The sequence below is a fragment of the Cornus florida genome, unplaced genomic scaffold (assembly GCF_030987335.1).
Source record: "Cornus florida cultivar Cherokee Brave unplaced genomic scaffold, ASM3098733v1 CherokeeBrave_3.0.0_Hap2_Chr11, whole genome shotgun sequence".
NCBI lineage: Eukaryota > Viridiplantae > Streptophyta > Magnoliopsida > Cornales > Cornaceae > Cornus > Cornus florida.
In genome coordinates, this window is record NW_026775581.1 from 91078488 (window position 1) to 91106007 (window position 27520).

Here is a 27520-nt window from a genome sequence, read left to right on the forward strand (position 1 = left end):
AATTAGAGATTAGGATAGGATTGCATCAATGGTTATGGTTGGAATTGAAGCCATATGGTTGGGAGGATGGTTAGTTGATGAAAAAATAAGATATTTGTAATATTTATATTATATATTTTGTATATAAATTAACTAGCTTGCCTTAGAAGAAAATAAAAGGGAGTTAGAAGCAAAGTATAAATTCTAGAGAGCTATTTTATAAGAGTGAAAGGAAAAGAGAAAGAGAAAGAAGCTTGGACCGGTGTAGGCAATTTTACCCGACTACGCGCAGACCGGCGGATTTATTTTAAATCCAAAAAGGCAAGTTATTATCTACTTTTCCCCTTTGAATTAATAAATTAATTGTTTAGCTTATTTTTATGCATAGAGCCAAGGTTTAGAGGTTAATAAATAATTAATTTTATTTTATTAAATTAATGGAATTTTAATTATATAGGATGGTATATGTTTATTTAATGTCCTATGAAATTAATAATGGCTAAAAATAATTAAATAAGACTTTAGGGATTTTTCTAGAATTTTCTAGATTTTTCCGAGCATTTTCTGCAATTTCCGGCGACCTTCCGGCGAGTTTTCCGGTCGCCGGCAGTGGGGGAGACGACCGGAGTGATCCGGTGCGACGCGGCGCACCATAGGAGGGTGTACGCGCGCATCCTGGCCATTAATGGAGTCTGATTGATCCGGTGCATCGCGGTCCATGATACCGCGGTACACCCGGATCAGGGAACGCTGGATGGAGGAGATGCAGGTGGATTGATCCGGTGTGGCGCGCATGCAGGAAAGCTGATGCAGCCAACCAACCGGAGGACGCCGCGTCAGCAAGGCACCCTTAGTGCGCGCGTGGCAGCGTGCGCGCGCGCGTGGGACTCTCCAGACGCGCGTGGGAGCGCGTGCGGGCGCGTGGCTGATGCCAGACGCGCGTGGAGGCGCGTGGGAGAGTGGGGAAAGCTTGGCTGCGCGTGGGGAGGCTCTGGGAGGCGCGTGAGGGCGCGTGTGGGGTCCCTACAGCTGCTGGAAATTACCAGAATACCCCTAGGGCCTGTTTTGGTAAATTCCAGAACCTTAAACTTGGATTTTTAGGTACTGTGTTGGTAATTACGGGTTTAACGGGCCACGAAATTATTATTTTAACACCCGTTACTTATTCTTATGACCGATTAATCTTTTCTAAGCATTTATTGGCTCGTTCACAGTACAGATACTAATGTGATTTATTTAACGACATTGTTAAATATAAATAGTGTTATTATCTTATTAAATGGTATCAACCATTACTGATAAATTAAATAAGGCCATGGTTGTAGTCAGATAAATTATCCATGATATCTTATGGGATGTTTATACTGTTAATCGTATATAAACCATGATTATTATGCTGTGTGCATTTCAGGGAATAAATGGACTGTTTATTATGTCGCATTTATATTATATGGATGTGTTGCCATATAGAACCATGTGAGCTGACTAATAAGTTTAGACTCATTTATACCTTATGCATTCGTTGCGATAGACAGATGTGTGGCTGTCGGGGTATGTGGTTTAATATTATTGGCATGTGTTGCCTAATTGACATACTCGGTATATTTCTTAATATTGTTGGCATGTGTTGCCTAATTTATATGCTCAGTATATTCATCAGTACTTTGCGAGGTGTTATCACTGTGTAGTTCGTTATAGTCTGTGTTGTCAGTACCGTGCACCATGTATAATAGCTGATTTCCCGGGTAGGGAAATGCGACACTTAACCACCTAGTGTGAGTCTAAGTGATCACCGTCTATTCTGGTTGAGGTCATGTTATACATCGGATAGTTCCCATAGGATGTATACAGATATAGTACTCATCCGATTCATAATGATTAATTTATTTGATTCTCTGATTTGGGTCATAGTAGAGAGGACTTGCTCGTGGGGTTGACCCACCATTGTTGTTATTTCAGGATACGGTCAGTATCCGTTTCAAGGCTGAGGTTAGCAGTGTGGGACCATCATCCGAACTCATCTACTCATACGATCCAGTGCAGGGTAGAAGTTTTATGTAGTATTTCAGTTTCAGTTTTTATTTACTTTTGACGTTGAACTCTCAGGGTTATATTTAGGGATCCCTGACGTAGGATTTCCAAGTTGTAATGAAGTACTGTATTAAATAAAGGATGGATGGATGTTGTATTATTTAATGTTTCTTTCCTGTCTAAATTCTTTTATTTACATCATTTTGTATTCCATGCTTGTATATGCCAATTGTTTTGATATCCCTCGTTTTTCGTGTATAAGCCTGATCAACTTATGCGTGGGAAATGTGGGGGTGTTACAGTTGGTATCAGAGCATTCCAGGTTCGAGTGTCTTAGGGATCTGTGATTACTATACTTCCGCGTTGTGTATTCTGATAATTAGAGCCTAAGTATTAGGGTTCTTTGTATTCTTTTAGTCGGTCCATTATAATGTACTGACGTTAGATTTTTTCTGAATTTAAAAGAAGGATGTCTCGGCGTGGGACAAGGAATGCGAACCGTCATCGCAGTATTTTCCCAACTCAAAATGAGAATCAGGAATTTTCTCCTCAAGTTGCTGACATCATTGCACGAGCGGTGGCAGCAGGAGTAGCATCTGCTCTACGAAACCAGCAACCTCTTCCGATAGTACCTGTTCCTGAACCAGTGGCACAGCCAATGTCATGGGACAAAGTTCGTCACTCGTTCATCCGGGGAAATCCACCGACATTTGCAGGGTCCACAGATGTCCTGTTAGCATATCAGTGGAAACAGGAGAGCGAGCGTCATCTTCGGATGGTAATCTGTACCGAAGTGCAGAAACAGATGCTGGCTACGTTTATGCTGATAGGCAATGCATTGCAGTGGTGGGAGTCTATTACTACTGTCGATGAGAGGACCAGATTGACGTATGCTGAATTTCAGACTCGCTTTGACGGCAAGTATTTTCCTATGTCAGTAAGATCAGCGATGAAGACCGAATTTCTGGATCTGCAACAGGAAGATATGACTGTGGCTGAGTATGAACAGAAGTTCATAAATTTGTCATTATTTGCACCAGAGGAGGTCAATACGGAAGAAAAGAAGAGAGACCGCTTTGTGAAGGGGTTAATATGGCCGATTAAAGTGGTGATCTTAGGTAGTCCGGCATATACTACTTATATCCAGGTGGTTAATGCCGCCTTACAGCACTGCCAGATGAGGAGTGATTACCGGAAGTCCAAGGGAGATAAGCGGACTAACCGAGACTACCAGACAGTGGAGAAAGGAAGCAACAGTGGTGCCAAGTCCAATGATCGGGGCAGATTTCAAGGACATCAACCTTGGAAGAAAAACAAAGGAAACCTAGATGTGCAGAGGGATGGAGTCCCTAATCAGGGTAGACAAGGTGGGATACCTCAGACCGGACAGGAACAGTGGTCGGGAAATCAACAGAGAAGGCAGGCAGGTCCTTTTACGGGACGTTGTTATCACTGTAGAGAGATTGGGCATCCGGCCAAGATGTGTCCCAAAGCTAAGCAGGGACAGTATGGGCAGCCGAGACCTAATCAGCCGTTACCTCTACCGGCCCCACCGATGCCACGTGGGCAAGTTCAGAATTTTCCGGCACTTCCAGCACCACCATTTCCTCCGGGACAACCTCCACAGCAATTGCATCATGGCAGAGTTTATAACTTCATGCCACATAATGCGCAGGCTCCTCAGGCTATTGAGGGTATGTTTTCTATACATGGTCGAACTGCTCGTATACTGTTTGACACTGGTGCATCACATTCTTTTGTGTCTAGATCTTTTGTTATCTTATCTGGTATGACGACTCAGTTATGTGACCAACCTCTTAATATTTATACACCATTGGGAGTTGGCGCAATTTTACGAGAGTATAGCGGTGATATCCTTATAGATATGGGCCGACTTCGATTTCTTGCAAATTTGTTAGTGTTAGATATGCATTCGTATGATGTTATACTTGGGATGGACTGGTTATCTCAGTACCATGCTCAGGTTAACTGTTACGAAAAGTCTATTGTATTTTCCATACCAGGACAGGAGATGTATCTTCTTGTTGTACCACAACCTGATAGAGGGCCTAGCACTTATTTATTCGTTCTTGAGGAGGACTCACAGGAAGCGACTGCGGTATCTCTTGACAGCATCCCGGTAGTACAGGAATTCCAGGATGTATTCCAGGAAATTCCAGGCTTGCCACCGAGTCGAGAGATAGACTTCGTTATTGATTTAGCTCCAGGCACTACGCCTATTGCTAAGGCGCCGTACAGAATGGCACCAGTGGAGATGCGAGAGTTGAAAGATCAAATTCAACAGTTGCTCAGCCAGGGATTTATTCACAGGAGTACTTCACCATGGGGAGCACCAGTACTGTTTGTCAAGAAGAAGGATGGATCTCTTCGTCTTTGTATTGATTACAGAGAACTGAACAAGGTCACTGTTCGCAACAAGTACCCGTTGCCCAGAATTGATGACCTGTTTGATCAGTTGAAGGGAGCTACTTACTTCTCAAAGATCGATTTGAGGTCTGGTTATCATCAGCTACGAGTCAGAGAACAAGATGTTCCAAAGACAGCATTTCTCACGAGGTACGGATCTTATGAGTTTCGTGTTATGCCTTTCGGTTTAACGAACGCTCCAGCTGTCTTTATGGACTTGATGAATAGAGTATTCAGAGAATACTTAGATCAGTTTGTCATTGTTTTCATTGATGATATTCTGGTTTACTCTAAGTCGGAGAAGGACCATGCCAGACATTTACGCACAGTATTGCAGACACTTCGAGAACATCAGTTGTTTGCGAAGTTTGAGAAGTGTGAATTTTGGCAGAAAGAGGTCAAATTTCTGGGTCATGTAGTGTCAGAAGAAGGGTTAGCAGTAGATCCAGCCAAGGTTGCGGCCGTTAGGGAGTGGGGACAGCCTACCTCACCAACAGAGATTCGCAGTTTTCTGGGATTAGCGGGGTATTATCGCCGGTTCATCCAGGGATTTTCCAAAATTGCGGGTCCACTTACTCATCTGACTAAGAAGAATGTACCATTTGTATGGGATGATTCTTGTCAGGCTGCTTTTGCTGAATTAAAGAGTAAGTTAACTTCTGCACCTGTCTTAGCCACACCTCAGAGTGGAATCGAGTATTTAGTATTTACCGACGCTTCTCTGAAGGGTTTAGGTTGTGTGTTGATGCAAGAAGAGCGACTAGTTTCTTATGGGTCTAGGAAGCTTAAGCCTCATGAGCTTAATTACCCGACTCACGACCTAGAGCTCGCCGCAGTGGTTTTTGCCTTGCGTATTTGGAGACATTATCTTTTGGGGGAGACTTTTCGATTGTTTAGCGATCATAAGAGTCTACAGTATTTGTTCACACAGAGGGAACTAAATATGAGACAGCGCAGATGGTTGGAATTCGTGAAAGACTATCACTTCTCTATTTAGTATCATCCAGGGAAAGCGAATGTTGTAGCAGACGCCCTCAGCCGCCGACCCTATGTTAGCCTTTCAGCTTTGTCTACAACAGAGTGGGATGCTTTGAAGACTGTTGATGAGTTAGCAGACGCTTTTATGGCATGTGTGGTAGTAACTCCTTCTATCATTCATCAGGTCATTCAAGCGCAACTCTCAGATCAACAGTGTATTGATCGGGTTTCGGAGTTAGCCTCCGGAGATGTTCCTTTTTATTCTATAGGGACTGATGGAGGATTGAGGTACAAGGGACGTTTAATTGTGCCTTCAGCTGACAATTTGAGAAATGTTGTGATGAGAGAGACACACACTTCTCAGTTCTCGGTACATCCAGGGGGAGACAAGATGTATCAGGACATGAAACGCCAGTTCTGGTGGGCCGGCATGAAAAGAGATATAGCTATCTTTGTCTCTAAATGTAGCACCTGTCAGATGATTAAGATTGATCATCAGAGACCGCCAGGATCGTTACAGCCACTTCCCATACCAGAATGGAAATGGGAAAGTATTTCCATGGACTTTATAGAGGGATTACCTACTTCACAGCATAATCACAACTCTATTTGGGTCATTGTTGATAGATTGACCAAGTCCGCTCACTTTCTGCCTGTTCGTTCAAACTTTACGTCAGAACAGTATGCTAAGCTGTATATTGCAGAAATGGTGAAACTTCATGGTGTACCATTGTCCATCGTATCAGATAGAGATCCGAAGTTTGTATCAGGATTTTGGAGGAGCTTTCAGCAGGCTTTGGGTACAGAACTATATCTTAGCACTGCTTATCATCCTCAAACAGATGGACAGACTGAGCGAGTTAATCAGATTTTAGAAGACATGTTGCGGGCATGTGTTCTTGATTTTAAGGGCAATTGGGAGGAATATTTGCCGCTTTCAGAGTTTGCTTATAACAATAGTTATCAGAAAACTATTGGTATGGCACCATTTGAGGCTTTGTACGGCAGACCGTGTAGGTCTCCTGTCTGTTGGCTTGGAGTTGGTGAGAACAACTTTCTGGGTCCTGAATTTATTAAGGACACGTCAGAAAAGATCGCTATCATTAGGGATCGGATGCGTACAGCTCAAAGCAGACAGAAAAGTTATGCTGACCGTCGAACTCGTGCTTTGGAGTTTAAGGTTGGTGATCAGGTTTTGCTTAAGGTTTCTCCTATGAAGGGAGTAATGCGGTTTGGGTCAAAGGGTAAGTTATCGCCTCGTTTTGTGGGTCCTTTTATGATTACAGATCGGATTGGGGCAGTAGCTTATCGTCTGGCTCTACCAGATAATCTTCATAGAGTACATAATATTTTTCATGTATCTATGCTGCGAAAATTTCTACGGGATGAAGATCGATACCAACACATTGATGTGGGTGAGATTGAGTTGCAACCCGATGCAACCTATTTGGAACAACCTTACTGTATTCTCGATCGTAGGAATCAGATACTGCGCACGAAGACTATTCCATTAGTACGTGTACAGTGGAGTCATCATAGTGCTACAGAGTCTACGTGGGAACGGGAAGATATTATCCGTGCCAAGTATCCAGAGCTCTTTAATACAGGTATGTAGTGAATTTCGGGGACGAAATTCCGTTATTAGGGGGGGAGAATGTAATACCCCGTAATTAATTAAAGAGTTTAGTGTATTTAAATTCAATTATGTGTGGATTCCTGTACCTATTATTGTGCATGCTTCATTGTTATATTAAGTTCATTAAATGGTGCATGTAAATTAATTGTGTATGTTAAAATAGTAAATTTATTCATTTAATTGTGCATGTATTATTATAATTAATTTTATTTGTTGATTATGTTTAATTAAGCAATATTAGTTAATTAGAATATTATATTTGTGTTATAAAGTATTATGATGATATAATATATTATTTTGTAATAACAATAATAATAATTATATTAGTTTAATAATAATAATAATAATAATATAATAATAATAATAATAAAAGTTTATTAATAATAATAATAATAGTTATAATAATAATAATAATAGTATTAAACCAAAGTCATGATGAAATAGAGATTAGGATAGGATTGCATCAATGGTTATGGTTGGAATTGAAGCCATATGGTTGGGAGGATGGTTAGTTGATGAAAAAATAAGATATTTGTAATATTTATATTATATATTTTGTATATAAATTAATTAGCTTGCCTTAGAAGAAAATAAAAGGGAGTTAGAAGCAAAGTATAAATTCTAGAGAGCTATTTTATAAGAGTGAAAGGAAAAGAGAAAGAGAAAGAAGCTTGGACCGGTGTAGGCAATTTTACCCGACTACGCGCAGACCGGCGGATTTATTTTAAATCCAAAAAGGCAAGTTATTATCTACTTTTCCCCTTTGAATTAATAAATTAATTGTTTAGCTTATTTTTATGCATAGAGCCAAGGTTTAGAGGTTAATAAATAATTAATTTTATTTTATTAAATTAATGGAATTTTAATTATATAGGATGGTATATGTTTATTTAATGTCCTATGAAATTAATAATGGCTAAAAATAATTAAATAAGACTTTAGGGATTTTTCTAGAATTTTCTAGATTTTTCCGAGCATTTTCTGCAATTTCCGGCGACCTTCCGGCGAGTTTTCCGGTCGCCGGCAGTGGGGGAGACGACCGGAGTGATCCGGTGCGACGCGGCGCACCATAGGAGGGTGTACGCGCGCATCCTGGCCATTAATGGAGTCTGATTGATCCGGTGCATCGCGGTCCATGATACCGCGGTACACCCGGATCAGGGAACGCTGGATGGAGGAGATGCAGGTGGATTGATCCGGTGTGGCGCGCATGCAGGAAAGCTGATGCAGCCAACCAACCGGAGGACGCCGCGTCAGCAAGGCACCCTTAGTGCGCGCGTGGCAGCGCGTGCGCGCGCGTGGGACTCTCCAGACGCGCGTGGGAGCGCGTGCGGGCGCGTGGCTGATGCCAGACGCGCGTGGAGGCGCGTGGGAGAGTGGGGAAAGCTTGGCTGCGCGTGGGGAGGCTCTGGGAGGCGCGTGAGGGCGCGTGTGGGGTCCCTACAGCTGCTGGAAATTACCAGAATACCCCTAGGGCCTGTTTTGGTAAATTCCAGAACCTTAAACTTGGATTTTTAGGTACTGTGTTGGTAATTACGGGTTTAACGGGCCACGAAATTATTATTTTAACACCCGTTACTTATTCTTATGACCGATTAATCTTTTCTAAGCATTTATTGGCTCGTTCACAGTACAGATACTAATGTGATTTATTTAACGACATTGTTAAATATAAATAGTGTTATTATCTTATTAAATGGTATCAACCATTACTGATAAATTAAATAAGGCCATGGTTGTAGTCAGATAAATTATCCATGATATCTTATGGGATGTTTATACTGTTAATCGTATATAAACCATGATTATTATGCTGTGTGCATTTCAGGGAATAAATGGACTGTTTATTATGTCGCATTTATATTATATGGATGTGTTGCCATATAGAACCATGTGAGCTGACTAATAAGTTTAGACTCATTTATACCTTATGCATTCGTTGCGATAGACAGATGTGTGGCTGTCGGGGTATGTGGTTTAATATTATTGGCATGTGTTGCCTAATTGACATACTCGGTATATTTCTTAATATTGTTGGCATGTGTTGCCTAATTTATATGCTCAGTATATTCATCAGTACTTTGCGAGGTGTTATCACTGTGTAGTTCGTTATAGTCTGTGTTGTCAGTACCGTGCACCATGTATAATAGCTGATTTCCCGGGTAGGGAAATGCGACACTTAACCACCTAGTGTGAGTCTAAGTGATCACCGTCTATTCTGGTTGAGGTCATGTTATACATCGGATAGTTCCCATAGGATGTATACAGATATAGTACTCATCCGATTCATAATGATTAATTTATTTGATTCTCTGATTTGGGTCATAGTAGAGAGGACTTGCTCGTGGGGTTGACCCACCATTGTTGTTATTTCAGGATACGGTCAGTATCCGTTTCAAGGCTGAGGTTAGCAGTGTGGGACCATCATCCGAACTCATCTACTCATACGATCCAGTGCAGGGTAGAAGTTTTATGTAGTATTTCAGTTTCAGTTTTTATTTACTTTTGACGTTGAACTCTCAGGGTTATATTTAGGGATCCCTGACGTAGGATTTCCAAGTTGTAATGAAGTACTGTATTAAATAAAGGATGGATGGATGTTGTATTATTTAATGTTTCTTTCCTGTCTAAATTCTTTTATTTACATCATTTTGTATTCCATGCTTGTATATGCCAATTGTTTTGATATCCCTCGTTTTTCGTGTATAAGCCTGATCAACTTATGCGTGGGAAATGTGGGGGTGTTACAGTTGGTATCAGAGCATTCCAGGTTCGAGTGTCTTAGGGATCTGTGATTACTATACTTCCGCGTTGTGTATTCTGATAATTAGAGCCTAAGTATTAGGGTTCTTTGTATTCTTTTAGTCGGTCCATTATAATGTACTGACGTTAGATTTTTTCTGAATTTAAAAGAAGGATGTCTCGGCGTGGGACAAGGAATGCGAACCGTCATCGCAGTATTTCCCCAACTCAAAATGAGAATCAGGAATTTTCTCCTCAAGTTGCTGACATCATTGCACGAGCGGTGGCAGCAGGAGTAGCATCTGCTCTACGAAACCAGCAACCTCTTCCGATAGTACCTGTTCCTGAACCAGTGGCACAGCCAATGTCATGGGACAAAGTTCGTCACTCGTTCATCCGGGGAAATCCACCGACATTTGCAGGGTCCACAGATGTCCTGTTAGCATATCAGTGGAAACAGGAGAGCGAGCGTCATCTTCGGATGGTAATCTGTACCGAAGTGCAGAAACAGATGCTGGCTACGTTTATGCTGATAGGCAATGCATTGCAGTGGTGGGAGTCTATTACTACTGTCGATGAGAGGACCAGATTGACGTATGCTGAATTTCAGACTCGCTATGGTTCTGCTCTCCGAACCGCGATGAGTGACTGTAGCCATAGAAGGCCGGTAGGACGGATCGAACGACCGTTCCTCTAAGAGTTCTCTTTGCCAAGGCGACGTAACTTGGCGGCGATCAACCTCCATCACCTCCTCTCGGTTGAACCTTTCCCGATGTGGATCTAAGGTTATGGCTTCATTCTGTCTGATCTGCTTATGTCGCGGATCAACGTGAGTCGATCTTTCGTGATCCTCAACTCGACGAGCATTTGGCGGCAAATCACGGTGGAGAGCCGACGGACTGTTCTCGTCCTGCTCGCCTTGATGCGCGATATTAGATTGAACACCTCCTTCTCCGGCCGGAGGTGGACGAGAAACCGCGGGCATTTGCTGATGTTGCATTCCAGCTTTCAATTCTGCATTCTCTTTTTTGAGAGCTTCGATCAAGTTCATCAACTCCTCAAGCTTTGTTTGCTGGACCGCCTCCATCGGATTGGAGCTTTCACCTATCATTATTCCTGAACGGAGTAAATGCATTAATCTCAAGTTCGCGAGTAGATCCGAGCTTCGTGAGTGGGAATTTTTCAGATCTGGTTTCGAATTCTCTGAATTATGCTCACAGTTGACGAGATCTGAATTGTCCGAATTCTAAATCCGTCAGATCCTGCCATAATCGAACAACTCGTTGTTGCGTAGATCTGAAGCCACTTCTGCCAAAGCTTCAGGAACTGAAATTCCTCCAGAGTAGGTCACAATTGCTCAGATCTGGATCCAACTCCCAAAGATCGAGTCTCGATCAACCTCATTGGTGTGAATCCACGCGATATTCCTCATTGATCAACCAAACTTCCATGCGTGTTCCCACAGACGGCGCCAATTGAAGATACAAGAAATTCCTTCTCCCTTTCTCTCTCTAGAATTCCTGCATCTCAACCAAAAAGATCTCCCCCTTTTCTTTACCTTATTTCTCCTATTTATAGAGATTTACAAATGTCGATGGACTGCTGGATCTAGGCCCGTTCCTCCATGAGTCCCGGTCCTCTTTGATGGGCTTATGCGCGTTCGGCCCATATGGCAGTGCCTTTCTATGGGCCTGACCCACCTGTATGGACTAAATGTCGCGTTTGCAAGTCATATCCGGCCCATGTCCTATCAGGCCTCCTCAATGTCTAAAAGCCACTGCCATCTTTAGGCAGTAATATATTGATTACTTGTGATTTAACTGTAGAAATGATGTTGTACTTTCAAACTCTATCACTCCATCTATCATAAAAACAACTTTGTGCACTTGTTTTTGGCTACGACAGACCCAATTTCTAGTAGTAAGTATGTTGTCTTAAAGTTGTAGTTCCATTAGCAAGAATCCTAGTTTCAGTTTGTATGTTCTTCAGCCAATGCTTGAACAAACAGGATTCAATAGCATTCCTGTGACACGGAATACCATCTAAGTAACCCAACAGAGCTCAACTGCAGGTTAATCCTCACAATTCTCCTTTAACAACATCTAGTAGAAGGAACAAGAATTTTTTTTTTTTACCTTCGTAAAAACAATTGAAAAGGAAATTTTTTTCAACCCGAATAAGTATACAGGCCATAGTCAACAAAACAATGTTGCTACAAGCAGTTACTTGGGGACCTAGGTAACAGGCTAGAGGGCAATAAGATAGTGTACACATAGAGATTCAAAATATCGTTTTTATTTGTATCATAGTATATTCATAAGGGGTCTTACAGAAAATGTTATGCTGGAAAGTAACAGTCTAGTCCAATCTTTAAATTGTTCTGGGCTTGGGACAGGTCAAATGAAAGATAAGATACTAAGTTCAACAAAGTTACACATTCACAAACACAGTTCAACAAAATTATCCAAATTTCTTATATCTCCCCCTACTGCCTTCTATCAGAGCACCTCGTTTGCACGCCGCGCCGATGTTTTTCAGGGGAGTCCATCATGCAATTGAAAAAATTGATCTTAAAATAAACTTCACTTTTTTCAAGTTCCACCGCAATTGCAATCTTACCCATTATCCTAATCTGACTTTCTAGACCTTCCTAGCACTTTAGAAATTCAAATAGTGAACGGAAAATATGATATTGGATGCAAATTTAAAAGTTTAATATTTCAATTTGACACCCATTAAATTCTTTTAGTAAGTGTCCAGTGTACCAGAACCTAAAATGTTTTAAGAACAGAAGTGTGAAGAAATTGTTAAGAAAAATGGGGAACATTACCTCCAAGACCACATTATACATCCTCATTACAATTTATTTAATGGATTTTTTGTTTTATTAATTAATGGTCTTCGTCCAAATTCATTAATGTAGTTCATTTAAGTTCCATATTTATGCGATCAGTTTATACAATATTTGTAAATATAAGACGTTTTCTTTCTTTTGTTCATAATGGATGTCTAAAACTAAGCATCAAATTAAATATTGAATTTCTCATATATTTTTTTCTTCATAAAAATACAAATTTTACGATAAAATGCGTATAATCACAATTCAATTGCTAATTGCTAATAATTTTGTATGAGCAACTTATTTAAGAAGGTCAATCAAATTTACTTTCCAGAATAAAATCTATTCTCTCTTAACCACGTGGTCGTGGGTTCGATTCCCACAGACGGCGCCATTGAAGATGCAAGAAATTTTCTCTCTTTAAATTGACAGAGTTTCATTACATTTCAAAAATTTCCTATCCCTTTTTCTTTCATTTTCATCTATTTATACATTGTCTAACTATCTTCCTTTATTGGGCTCATCATTGAGGCTTTTGTATTCATGGATTTATTCGTCTTTCAGGCCTTCTGCTTTACTCTTCGGCATTGGGCTTGCCTCACGACAGCTTGATTTGGGCCTTGGCCATTTTTCTGGCCCATTCTTCATCATGCGGGTTAGATTCGGCCCATGCCGCCTTTGGTATCCTCGTCTAAAGAATAGTTAGGTAGAAGGAAGTGAGTGACTCACCTAAACTTGAGATCGGAGACACCAGGCGCTAGGGCTGCAACTCGGGCTAGGCCAGCCTGAATTTACCCGAGCCCAGCCAGAAATTTTTAGGGCTTGGGCAGTGTTTTTCTGTTCTAGGTCTGGGCTTGGGCTAGATATTCTGAGCCCGAATTAAATTCGGGTTGGGCGTGGGTTGATATTATATAAAGCCGAAGCCCAACTTGAGCCCAGAAAAGGTATATTTATTTTAAAACTATGTTATTTCACAAGTGTATAATAGTTTAGTTGGTAGTGTGTTTGTGATTTTTCTTGGAGGAATGCTGTTCGAGTCCTTGTTTTATTTTTTACATTCTGAATACAGAGGCGTGGGCTCATGGGCGGGTTTGGGTAAGAGAAGTTAATTATGGGCTGGGCTTAGGTGGCTGGGATTGGACTTTAGGTGGGCTCGGGCTGGGCTTGGGCAAAAGATTTTGTACATGGGCTGAGCCCGAATTAAGTCTCCAGCCCGCCCAACCCACCCGAGTTGCAGCCCTACCAGGCACAGCTACCATCTTGATCGATTCACTGATTTGATTCGGCAAATTGATGGTGTGAGTGAGTTTCAAAGACGAGTCAGAATACATTTTTGTACAAATTGCTCTTCTTCTTATGTGAGCGTTAAGCAGAATCGCAGAACACAATAGCTAGAAGTTTTTTGAGAATTGTGTGGGCAGAGAAATGGAAGATTGAAAAAGAAGGTGATGAAGCGTCGTCGTTTTAATGGTACTAGGTGAACTAAGCCCAAATGAAGTGCTTTTCAAGAGAAAAATCGACATAAGTTATAAGCCCATTATTCCAAAGCCCTAAACTTAAAGATTTTAAATTACCTTGGCAGTACCAAATCAGCCTTTAAATTTAGAATTAGAGAAAATTTAATATAAATTTTGAACTAAATTATTTTTGATTTCAAATATAAGGCACTCATCAGTGCTTTCAAGTACAATATTAGAATAAGCCAATTCGGCCCGTTGAAAAGTCAAAACCCTAGCAAGCTCCTGAGTTTCCAAAATTGTGAACTGGGCTGGCTTGATCTGCCCGTTAAGTACCTGGAATCGATAAGGTCTTGCTGAGGCAAATTACGAAGTGAACAAATTATCATATCAATTATCATACCCAATCAATTATTATCCATTATAATAATAATAATAATAATAATACATGGTTGATAGTGATACCCAAATCCATTACCATTCATTTTTTCAATTTACAAGGACACATTTTTCAGAGATTGACTCAGCTTTTGTCTTTACCGGTGGCACTCGTATCAACGGGTATAACTCATTTTTCCAAGCTTTTAAGATTGGGATTATTCCGCATAAACAGTGCTAGTGAATTATATTTATCAGAGTCAAACTTTTGTAGTTTAGTAAAAATGAAGATATGAAAAAATACTATTTACCTTCATAAAGGTACCACATTTAAGTATAAAAGTATCATTTTTTATGCATGCAGGTATTATTTTTGTCATCGTATCACTTTTTGTGCTGTACAAAAAAGTGATGCCTATGTGCATAAAAAGTGAAACTTATGTGAATAAAAGTGGTTCCTCTATGTCCAAAACAAAAATGGTACCTAATGCACAAAAAATAGTACTTGCGTGAACAAAAAGTGGTACTTATGTGCCTAAAAGTGATACCTCTGTGAGAGCTAGTAATGAACAGTGTTTTTCCATATCCACGTTAATATTTGGGTCAATTTTATTTTTTCAAAACTACAAGACTTCGACTTCATCAGATAATAAATTTGGGCCATTAGCATCATTTATATGTAATAATCCCTTTAAAATAAGCTTCGGAGCATTGTTTATGTAAACAGATACATAACACACTCGTTTTTTAGCTAAGTTCAGACATAAACATGTTGCGCAAAAATAGTAACTATCATTAGAGCTTTTCAATTTGAAAAGGAACAGCCTTTAAGATTCAAGCTCACAAATATCCTTAATCTCTCTCACACACGTAGAGGCTTTGCAAATTTCCTTAGTCTCACACAAACAGATATGGATTTGCTTATTAGTTTTCTACTATTTATTCTGTTTATATGGACTTTGGTTCAAGGCCTACTATCAATTGCAAATGGAGCCAAAACTAGTCCGGGCAAGCTTCCACCAGGGCCGGCACCACTGCCGGTCATCGGAAACATTCTTAAACTCGGCAATCAACCCCACAAATCTCTCTCCTAGCTGGCCAAAACATATGGTCCAATCATGACCTTAAAACTAGGCCAAATAACCACAGTGGTCATTTCTTCATCAACCACGGCCAGAGAAATCCTCCAAAGGCAAGACTACTCCTTCTCCAACCGATTCGTCCCAGATGCAATCCGAGCCCATAACCACCACCTACTCTCAGTGGCTTGGCTACCTGTTTCAGCCCGGTGGCGAATCCTCCGGAAAATCTTGAACTCTCATGTATTTTCAAGTCAAAAATTGGATGCTCAGCAACAGCTGAGGTGCCAAAAAGTGGAGGAGCTCATTGCTTTTGTCCACAGAAGTTCCAAAGCAGATGTTGCAGTGGATATAGGACAAGCTGCGTTTAGAACTACCCTTAAACTGTTGTCAAACACCATATTTTCTGTGAATTTGATTGACTCAAGTTCTGATATGGCACAAGAGATCAAGGAATCAGTTCAGGGCATGATCGAAGAAGCTGGAAAACCCAATTTGGCTGATTACTTCCCTGTCCTTAGAAAGTTTGATCTACAAGGTATAAGACGTAGAACGGGGATTCAGTTTGAGAAGATGGTTGGAATCTTGGATAGTATGATCAGTAAAAGATTGGAGATGAGAAAATTTCATGGTTATATCAAGAGCAATGATGTTTTGGAATCTCTTCTCAGTATCAGTGAAGATAACAGTGATGAGATTGATCAAATTCACATCCAAAGGTTGTTATTGGTATGTATCATACAAAACTATGTAATCCTTAACTTATTTACTCTCATTTTTATTTATTTATTTATTTATTTTTTGTGTGTCATTTCCCTTTGTTTCCTTCACCTTAAACTCCCTCAATCCAAGCACACTCTTACTCACAATTAATACAAATAAGATGTGTGATAGAAAGTGTAGAGCCTGATAACCCAACTTCGCAGTAAGTTGGCAGGGGTTGCAGGGGCAACACCCCATTACCGCTTGGCCCCATGGCAAGGGATGTTGCTCCTGCAACCCCGGCCAACCCGAATTTTTTGGTATATTATTGTATTTTTTCACTTGATATGTAGCCCTAATTTTATAGCAGTACAATGGAGGAATTAGTATATATTCAATCCGAACCTTCAGTTATAGTGTGTCATTTCTCTACATAGTAAAATCCCTGCAATTCCTGAAACATAGTCCAAGTTTTGAGTTAACCACGTAAATTTGCGTGTTTCTTACTTAGTGTTCTTATTCCGCTTTTTTGTTAATTTTTGGAATGTGTTCTACTATTAAAATCAAAAACAGTCTTGTTATTGTAGGACATAATTGGGTAATACCCATTATTATTATTATTATTATTAATAAAAAATAACACTTCGGTCTTTATGTAGAAATATTGCGTAATATTCAAATAAGATGTGTTTTATCATTTAAAAATAAAAAATAAAAAATAAAAAAAATAAAAAACCACTTTATGCTTTGGAGGAGGATGACCATGCCAATTTCCTTCTTTAGGAGTAATGACACTGGTGTTTACGTAGAAATGTTTCATTAATCAGCGAAGTTACAAGGCCACACAAACTATATGTTACAGGATCTATTTGCTGCGGGGTCAGATACAACTTCAAGCACATTGGAATGGGCAATGGCAGAGCTACTACACAACCCACAAACACTCTCGAAAGCCAAAACTGAGATTGAACAAGTTGTGGGCAAAGGGAAGCCAGTGGAAGAATCAGACATCGCACGCCTACCATACTTACAAGCAATCATAAAAGAGACCTTCAGGTTACACCCACCAGTGCCATTCTTGGTACCACGACAGTTGATGCAAATGTTGAAGTCAATGGCTTCACAGTCCCAGAGGGTGCACAAGTGCTTGTAAATGTGTGGGCTATTGGCCGCGATCCGAGTGTATGGCCGAATCATGAATCTTTTATGCCAGAGAGGTTTTTGGGGTCAGAAGTTGATGTCAGAGGCCACGATTTTGAGCTAATTCCATTCGGCAGTGGACGGAGAGTGTGTCCCGGAATGTCACTGGCTATTAGGATGGTTCACTTGATGTTGGGTTCACTCATAAACTCATTTGATTGGAAGCTTGAAGATGGAATTGCACCACAGGACTTGAACATGGACGAAAAGTTCGGCTTTTCCTTACATAAGGCTCAGCCTCTGCTAGCTAACCCTATCCATGTCTAGAAGCCATTGCCATGTTTAGGCAGTAATATATTGATTGCTTGTGATTCCTATAGAATGAATGTTGTGTTTTCAAACACTATTACTCCATCTATCATAATGGAGTATTAATAAAAACAACTTATTTTGGCTATAACAGACTTAATGTCTATTAGTAAGTATGTTGTGTTTATATCTAATGGCTCTCCCCTTGTATTAATAAGCTTAACAATTCATTATGGCTTCAAGCCAAATCCATTCCATGACATTTAGCCATTGGACCTAACGAAAAGTTGCCTTTACTCCTGAACAGCTCGGGTTAAGTTCGTTTAATTGATTATCATTGCTAACAAACAGATCAAGAGTAAGTAGCCATAGTGTGGCTGGGAGAAGATAGGGGAACCAATATATATGCAAGACACATTGTCTTCATATCATCGTTGGCACTTGGTAGTAACACAGCTCAAGTGAATGAAGACTATTGATTTAGGGATTGAATATAGGCAGTTCAAGAAAATGTGACATTCCTATTCTTATGATACATAAATTGAATAACTGAATTGAATTACTAAGACTTTTTTCAAAATGCAAGGTAAAACTTACAGTTTTCCTTTAACGACAACTAACAGAAGGAACAACAATAAAAGTTTCACCTTCATAAGAACAATTGAAAAGGAATTGTTTTTCTAGACCTCCAATAATCCATCTGCTGCCAAAAATATCAATCCATATATGTATACCGACCATAATCAACTTTCCAATGATATTAAAGATAAAACGAAACAATGTCACTGCAAGCAGTCACTTGGGCACCTAGGTAACTGGCTAGAGCGCAATAAGAGAGTGTACATACGTAGAAATTAGAAATAAATGGTCTGCGGAGCCTTACCTCCATGCGTGGAGAGCTTGTTAACGTGAACAGAAAATATAACACTAGAAGTTGGATACAATTCAAAAAAGTTTACCATTTCAATTTGACACCCATTAAATTCTTTTAACTACTGCTCAAAGTTTTGGTTTATGGTTTATCCAAATGTTAAGAGTATTATTCAGCTTATATTATTTTTTCACGTGCTTTGTGCAGCATGCACCTTGAGCCTTTTAACAACTATGCTCCGGTACCTAAAATGTTTAAGAACGGTAAAGTGAAAGCATTGTTAAGAAAAAATGGGGGGACCATTATCGCCAAGACCACATGATACATCCTCAGTAATTTGCACTTTATACTCGTAATTGTGTTTACTTGTTAGATTAAAACATCATACATTGTTTGCTTGCTACGAACTTTTTTTATTAATTCCATGGTCTAAAGCTTTAGTTCATCGGTTTGAAGCATCACCCTAGTACACTGTGCATAAGATGCTATTAGAACAATTGTAAACAATAAATATTAAAGCTCTAGATAGAATTTTTTTTTTTTTTTAAGCCAGTTTCTCACGGAAGTTTGTGGCGCGTCTGTATTGGTAACTATCACATTGATAGAGGAAATTTGTAACTGTCACATTGAAAGAGGAAAAAAAGGTGAAAAAATTCGTTTGTCAAGGGTCTAACATTAGACCACATGCCTTGGAGGAAGATTAATTCAAGCTGAGCAAGTCATCTCGATATAGTAAATGTGACTTTTGATACCTTTCACATAAGCATAAGTAATATTTGTCTAAATTGTCTTTTGTTACATTTTTTATTATGTAAAATACATATAAAATAAAGTAAATTATTGTTCAAGTCCAAATCTACATGTCCATAGTTATATAAAATTAACGCTACATAACGAAAGCATTTGAAATAGACATGTTGCACAGAAATCAGTAACTATCATTAGCACTGTTCAATTTCAACGAGGAACAGTCATTAAGATTGATGCTCACAAATATCCTTAATCTCTCTCTTTCTCTGTCTGTCTCTCTCAGACACACGGAAGTTCCCAAATTAGTATCCTTAAGTCTCCCGCACAAACACACACAAACAAAGAAATGGATTTGCTGAGTTTCCTACTATGTGTTCTATTTATCTGCACTTTGGTTCAAGGCCTACTCTCAATTGCAAATGCAACCAAAACTAGACAGGGCAAGCTTCCACCGGGACCAGCACCACTGCCTGTCATCGGAAACATTCTTAAACTCAGCAACCAACCCCACAAATCTCTATCCAAGCTAGCCAAAACATATGGTCCTATCATGACCTTAAAACTAGGCCAAATAACCATGGTGGTCATTTCATCACGAACCATGGCCAGAGAAATCCTCCAAAGCCAAGACCTCTCCTTCTCCAACCGATTCGTCCCAGACGCAATGCGAGCCCACAACTATCACTTATTCACAGTGGGTTGGCTACCTGTTTCAACCCAGTGGAGAAACTTCCGGAAAATCTTGAACTCTCATGTATTTTCAAGTCAAAAATTGGATGCTCAGCAACAGCTCAGGTGCCAAAATCTTCAGGAACTCATTGACTTTGTCCACAGTTGTTCCAAAGCAGGTGTTGCAGTGGATATAGGACAAGCTGCATTTAGAACTAGCCTTAAACTGTTGTCAAACACCATATTTTCTGTGAATTTGATTGACCCAAGTTCTGATATGGCACAAGAGATCAAGGAATTAGTTCGGGGCACAATGGAAGAGGCTGGAAAACCCAATTCGTCTGATTACTTCCCTATCCTTAGAAAGTTTGATATACAAGGTATTAGACGTAGAATGGGGTTTCATCTTGAGAAGATGTTTGGGTTCTTGGATAGTATGATCAATAAACGATTGGAGATGAGGAAATGTCATGGTTATATAGAGAGTAACGATGTGTTGGATAACCTTCTCAGTATCAGTAAAGATAACAAGGATGAGATTGATCAAATTCACATCCGAAATTTGTTATCGGTAAGTCTCATATAATTTCTAGTTTATTTATCATTTTTCTCCAAATCCAAGGATAGTACATATTTGTTTGAGGAAATAAAAAACAATCTTATTATATTGCGGGATAGAACAGGGTAAAGCCCTTTATTTAAAAGGAATTTTTTTAAAAAAGCACACTACGGTCTTTATGTAGAAATGTTGCACAATCTTTCTAATTCAAACTAGAAGTGTTTTATCATTAAAACCAAAGCAACCATTTTATGCCTTAAAGGGGGATGAGCATGCCAATGTCCTTTTTTATGAGTAATGGCACTTGTGCTTATGTAATTTTTTCTTCCCCTCCAAAAGTTCAATTAAAGGCACACATCCACAATTTTGCACCCAGCTGAGCTAAAAGACTCAACTCCCTTCAAGGAGGAGAGATCATACCATATGGACTAATGCCCATTGGTTATGTAGAAATGTTCAGTGAAGTTACAAGCCTACACACCCTACATGTTTGCAGGATCTATTTTTAGCAGGGACAGATACAACTTCAAGCACGTTGGAATGGGCAATGGCAGAGATTTTACACAACCCACAAACTCTTTCGAAAGCCAAAGCTGAGATGGAACAAGTTTTGGGCAAAGGCAAGCCGGTGGAAGAATCAGACATCCCACGTCTACCATACTTGCAAGCAATCATAAAAGAGACCTTCAGGCTACACCCAGCACTGCCATTCTTGGTACCTCGCAAAGTTGATGCAAATATTGAAGTTAATGGCTTCACAGTCCCAAAGGGTGCACAAGTGCTAATTGTTTATGCCAGAGAGGTTCCTGGGGTCAGAAATTGATGTCAGAGGCCACAATTTTGAGCTAATTCCATTTGGGAGTGGACGGAGAATGTGCCCTGGAATGCTGCTGGCAATTAGAATGGTTCACTTGACGTTGGGTTCACTCATAAACTCATTTGACTGGAAGCTTGAAGATGGCATTGCGCCAAAGGAGTTGAACATGGAGGAAAAGTTTGGCATCACCTTACAGAAGGCTCAGCCTCTGCTAGCTATCCCTATCCATGTCTAAAATCCACTGTCCTCCCTAGGAAGTAATATATTAACTACTTGAGATTACTATAGAATAAATGTTTTTTTTTTCTCCCCTTGCAAATAACTCCCGTAATAGTTTTGGGAGACTTGAACCCTTGGCGTCTCACTTTGAAAGGAGAGGGGTCCGAGGGTATACCAGTAGGCCATAGGCCTTGGCGAATGAATGTTGTGTTTTCAAAATCTATTAATACTGCATGTATCATAAAAATTACAATAAAAACTTTGTAATATTTTGGGTATGATAGTAGTATCTGTATTGTGTTTATGTATAAGGTCTCTCCCCTTATATTGAGAGCCTAACTATTCATCAGGGTCTGAATCCAAGTCCATTCCATGACATTAATGTAGGAAAAAGACAAGGTGTGAGTGTGTGTGGAACAGCAACAAGCCAAGATAGATTTGCCAAGAAACAAAATAAGTGCAAGAAAATGAAAGTATTCGGGACACCAATATTTTTACGTGGTAAAACCCTCGAAGGATAGAGGAGGAAAAAAACCATGGGACAAACCGACAAAATATCACTATGAAGAAAAATATTACAAGGGATGCTAGTCAAGTTATTCCCAAGACTAGAGCAATTACAGAAGAATGGAAACACCCAAAACCTCACTAGCCAGTGGGTTCTCACTCTCACTCTCTGTATTATTCTCTCAATACCTAGTGTCAGACGCACTTCCCTTGCTCCTGCTTAACATCACGCAGATATATATAGGCAAGATTGCGTGCCTTAGCCAACAACGCACTTAATGTGCTCACATTTTGTCTTTCTCTTTTACACATTTTTCTTCTTTGCATTTAATGCACATTTGGCATTGCCACACCTATATACCTTTACTGCTATACACAAATAACTCCATAGGTCACATATCTACACATATCACCACATTCGGTGTAATATCCAGATATTTTAAAAGATTTATTAATTAAAATTAATTATTTTTATTTTATTTTTAAATGATTTATTTAATTTAATTAGGATTAATTACTTTTATTTTATTTTTAAATAATTTGTTTTATTTAATTGAGTGCTTAGATTAATTGTCTTATTATAATTATATTTGTTGAATTGATATGATGATTGATGTGTGTGTGTTTGATTATTGATTGAATTATTGATGTGCTAATTTTATTGGTATGGTGTGACTTGGTTGTAATTTCTTGTTTTGTTTACATGCTTCATGTAATTAGTTATTTTAATTTAAGTGTTTATTTAATTATTTGATTTATTTAAATTAATTGAATTTGGGCTTAAGGAAAGTTAGACCAAAGAGTGTGGTCCTGCGCTTGTATAAAGCTTCTTGTTGGATTAATTAATAAAAGCCCATGGTTATGTGATTATTTAAATGATCATTTTTGCATAATATAAATATATATTTAATAAGTGTTATGGAAGAATATATATATATATAATATAATATATGTTTATATATACATATATTATTTAAAGATAATTATTATTTCTTTTATTTGGTAGTCATACTAAGAATAAGATTAGGGTAATTAATGTGTATAAATAAACACATAAGGTTTTATTATTAAAAAAAAATTTCACGTTAGAAAATAAGAGAGGTAGAGAGAGAAGAAGAAAATGCTGACAAGGAGGAGGCCGGATCTGAAAAAGAGAACGTCGGGATTGGAAGAAACAATAAAAACTTGAAGCGTCAGTTTCGTTTCGAAACATTTAGACTAGTTCTTCTCTAACTTTACTCTTAGAACTCATAAGAATTTCACCTTGAGTATCAATGTTTAGATTAATTTTATTTGCTTAAAATAATGGTTAGATCGGAATAATTAAAAGTATAAATTATTATATTTGATTTGTGGAAGATTGAATTTTAATTGTATATATAAGTGTTGTATATATTTTAAAATCAAGTTATAGAATAATATATGACCCAAGAGCATTATTTAGGGTTTCTAGAATTTTTGGAAATTTTCTGAAATTTTTCTGGTATTTTTTCTATATTTTTAGGAATTTATTAGTTTTATTTTCCTATACTGAAAATTTATATATATATATATTGTTTATATTATATACAAGATATATTATATAGACCGGAGCCTATTGTTATTGGTGTGCATCAAAAGGGGGTGTTATCCAGTGTGGTTGTGTGCAAGAGAAGATGGTGCACTCACAGATCTACACCATTAGATAATTTTTATGAAAGTAGATTGATCTGGTGTGGGCGGTTCCATGGAGATTTGGTGTGCCACAGATCTGAGCCATAGTTTTTCTTGATCAAAGAGGACTTGATTTGGATCAGGTGCAGCTGCGAGAAAAGATTTGGTGCGGCGCACACCATCAGAGTTGACGTACCAGTGAATCAGAGTGCGCCATGTGTCAGAATCTTAGTCTTTTATCCGGTGCGGTCGCGCTCACAAAACGATTGAGCTCAGCCTATTATTCTGTCTGTTTTATTACTCAAAATTTAAACGATCATAACTCAGTCATCTTAAATCAAAATTGGGTCATTCTTGAACTCAAATTTAAGGATTTTTTGTCCTCTTTTCAATGGTACCAATTTCATTCTCAGATTCCTATCCTACTAAGAGATATTTACGTTTTAGTGAGACGGTGTCGGAAAATTATTTAAACCGAGATAAAGTGTTTATGTGAAACAATTTATGACATATTTAGTAGCATTTAATTTGCGTAAATATAATAAATTAATAATTTATTATGAAAGAAAGTGTGTGTGTCTGTATATATATATATATATATATATATATATATAATTATTTATATATGTATAAATATAGTTTAATTCATCTATGAGTTGTATGGAAGGATATATGAATATATATATATATATCGATGTATATGTATATATGATTTTAAATAATCAATGATTATTATGGAAGGTGTTATATGTATGTGTATATATATATATATATATATATATATTAAATAATTTATGTAATATTAATTATTCTTATTTGGTATATCTGGATAGATGACTATTAAATTAATGTTATACTTATGATATGCATGAGATGTCTATGTGTAATTTAGTTCATAGTTAAGTTTAAAGTTGGTATATGGTTGAATTAAAGGCATGGATGAGTTGCCAAATGATTAAATATATGGCCTAAATATTTATAAGAATAAAATACATATATATGAAGTATGGATGAGTTGCTAATTTAAAAATATAAATATATAATACTTGTGGAGGCATGGTTGAATTGCCAATGTGTAAATAAAAATACTTGCAATGGCATGGTTTATTTGTCAAAGTATAAATAAATTGTCGTGTGTATTAGATGGTTAAAAATTATATCTATGGTTATTATACGTATGAATTGGAGGTAATAGATATTCATATATTAGAATAATCTAGTATTTAAATGTTAGTGTATTATTTTATGTATATTAATATAATAATATTGGTGGAGATATGGTCGATTTGTCAAAGCATAGGTATTAGATTTGTGATTTAAATAAATAAATCATTATTGAGTTTTAGATTAAAGAAATTATTTCTTTTAATTTTAATTAATTATTTTAAATGGTTAAATAACTGTTTAGGATGGAGGTAACTTTTCTTTAAATGAAATTGTAGATTGGACTAGGAATGATTATTATTTAATCATTGTTTAATGTGTTTAAAATTTTAATGAACCTATTAATGGATGTGATGAGTGTATTATATATAATTATTTATATATAAATGTATCATTGTTTATTAAAGATAAAAAATTAGGTTTGGTTTTGATCAGAAATGATCTGCTTATTGATTTTCAGAGGCATGGTAGAAAGAACTTGCTCGTGGGTTTGACCCACTTATTTTTATCTTTCAAGTTATTAAAAGTTCAAGTCTCAAGGTTGAGGATCCACAACTAGAGAACTTTTCTATTCTTTCAGTTTATTTCAATGTAGGATGATAGACTTATTGTTTTATAGTCGACTGGATTATTGGATAATGTTTTTAGGGGTCCTTGAGTTATGGATTCCCTAGTTGTAACCATTGGAGAATTATTAATGGATTTATTATTTAAAAGATTTTCCTTCAGTGAGTTATTTATTATTTTTATTTCTTTTTGTACTCTGTGCTTATTTGAACTACTTTCATTGTTTTTTATATCTCCTGATTTTGTTCGCGGCTTTGATCAACTCGTGTTCCGAAAAAAGGGGTATCACATTCGGCGCCGCAAATCTCATTTATTTCTACTTCCACCGCCTTTGTCCCTTTCACATGCATATTAACTATATCACATGCACACTAATAGCTTACTATTACAAATTTACATAGGTAAATATGAATAATGGGTGGACCCAACAATCTCCCCATCCACCCACAAGAGATATTATATCTTGCACTCCTTAGTTCGAGCATATCCCTGCAATCCTGATGCAGAGCTCAATCTTTAATTTCCCTGGGAACTACCTTCGTCAACATATCAGATGGATTCTTTTTTGTATGAATCTCCTAATGCAGAGCTCAAGCTTTAATTTCCCTTGGAACTACCTTTGTCAACATATCAGATGGATTCTTTTCTGTATGAATCTTCTTCAACTATAATGATTGTTTCTCAATCACTTCACGTATCCAGTGATACCGGATATCAATATGTTTTGTGATGACCTTGGATTTTACAAATCCAGTGTATCATGTGATGACCCGTAATGGATCCAAAATACGGAAGCTAAACAAAAACATGGTCTCTAGAGATGTACATCATCCCTAAGACATAAAAGTGGCTTCCTGAGAAGTCCTGAGGCTCAACAGAAGCAAAAGGAAAACAAGGATTTCAAAACCCTACAAGAAATGGACCAAGGATAAAGTAGTCATTTTACCCCAAAATGGGTGCTACCAAGCACACCATTGGAAAGACAACAAAAAATTAATCAAGATGGACTCAAGAATCACATGATTCGGAGTCCGAATGAAAGAGAAACAACAAGACGAAGAAAAACGAACACGTAAGGCTAAAAGGGTAAACTGGTAATTTTTTAGGAAGATCTAGGTGCAACTGAGCACACCGTTGGAAAGACAGCAAAAAATTAATCAAGTTCAAAAAAAAGTTCACTCAATTTAGAGTCCGGACAAAGAAGATATGGCTAACGGAAGAAAAATGGGCAAAAAGGTCAAAATAGTCAACCCAAGACCACTTAACTGGTTACCAAGCCTTCCTAACCGGTTAAAAGGCAAAAAATGATGACCACTACACTGCCCAAGCTCATCTAACCAGTTACGAGAATCCACTACTCGCATACTTGTACTAAAAGTCAGCAAAAAGCTGACAGCAGGGGTTTTTTTTGGGGAAAAAATAGGTTTTTGAGGGCCCAGATGACATTTTTTGGAGAAACACAAATAAGAACCCCCCTCCCCCCCCAAAATCAAGTTTTTTACTCGACAACGTAGAAGAAAATGAGAAAAACTCGCTGTAAAATGCCCAAAATGCCCCTCAATGAAATCAGGTCATGAAGGTTAAAAAGCTGCTAAAATGTAAAACTGAAAGCTGAACTTTGCAAGGGATTTCCGGTACCAAGATGACATTTTATGGTAAAACACGAAGAAGAAACCCCCCTTAAAATCACATTTTCTAAGTGACTATGTTGAGACTAGAATTTATTTCATGAAAGAAAACCCCAAAATGCCCTAAGATCAGATTATGCAATAAAAATGCAAAATGAGTCCATAGGAGGCTCAAATCACCAAGGATGAGGCTTTTCATGAAAACGATCATGTACGCAAACGTAACTTACCTATTAGGACGCGCTACAATGGTCCATGGCTTAAAAGTACCTCTGATGCAAAATCCGACCCCCCAACAACCAAAAAGACGAAAATGAACTTGAAATGGAAAACATGAAATCCAAAAATATAAAATGGAGTCAAATGGCCGTTTGGCCCTTGGCCACACTTCATACACGATTAATGAGACCCTATGAAAG

At 38.1% G+C, this 27520-nt stretch overlaps 2 pseudogenes; both read left to right on the top strand.

Moving 5' to 3' along the window:
• Positions 1 to 15363: 15363 nt before the first annotated feature.
• Positions 15364 to 17715, top strand: LOC132284688 (geraniol 8-hydroxylase-like; annotated as a pseudogene).
• Positions 17716 to 19664: 1949 nt separating this feature from the next.
• On the top strand, positions 19665 to 21773 carry LOC132284687 (geraniol 8-hydroxylase-like; annotated as a pseudogene).
• Positions 21774 to 27520: the final 5747 nt, after the last annotated feature.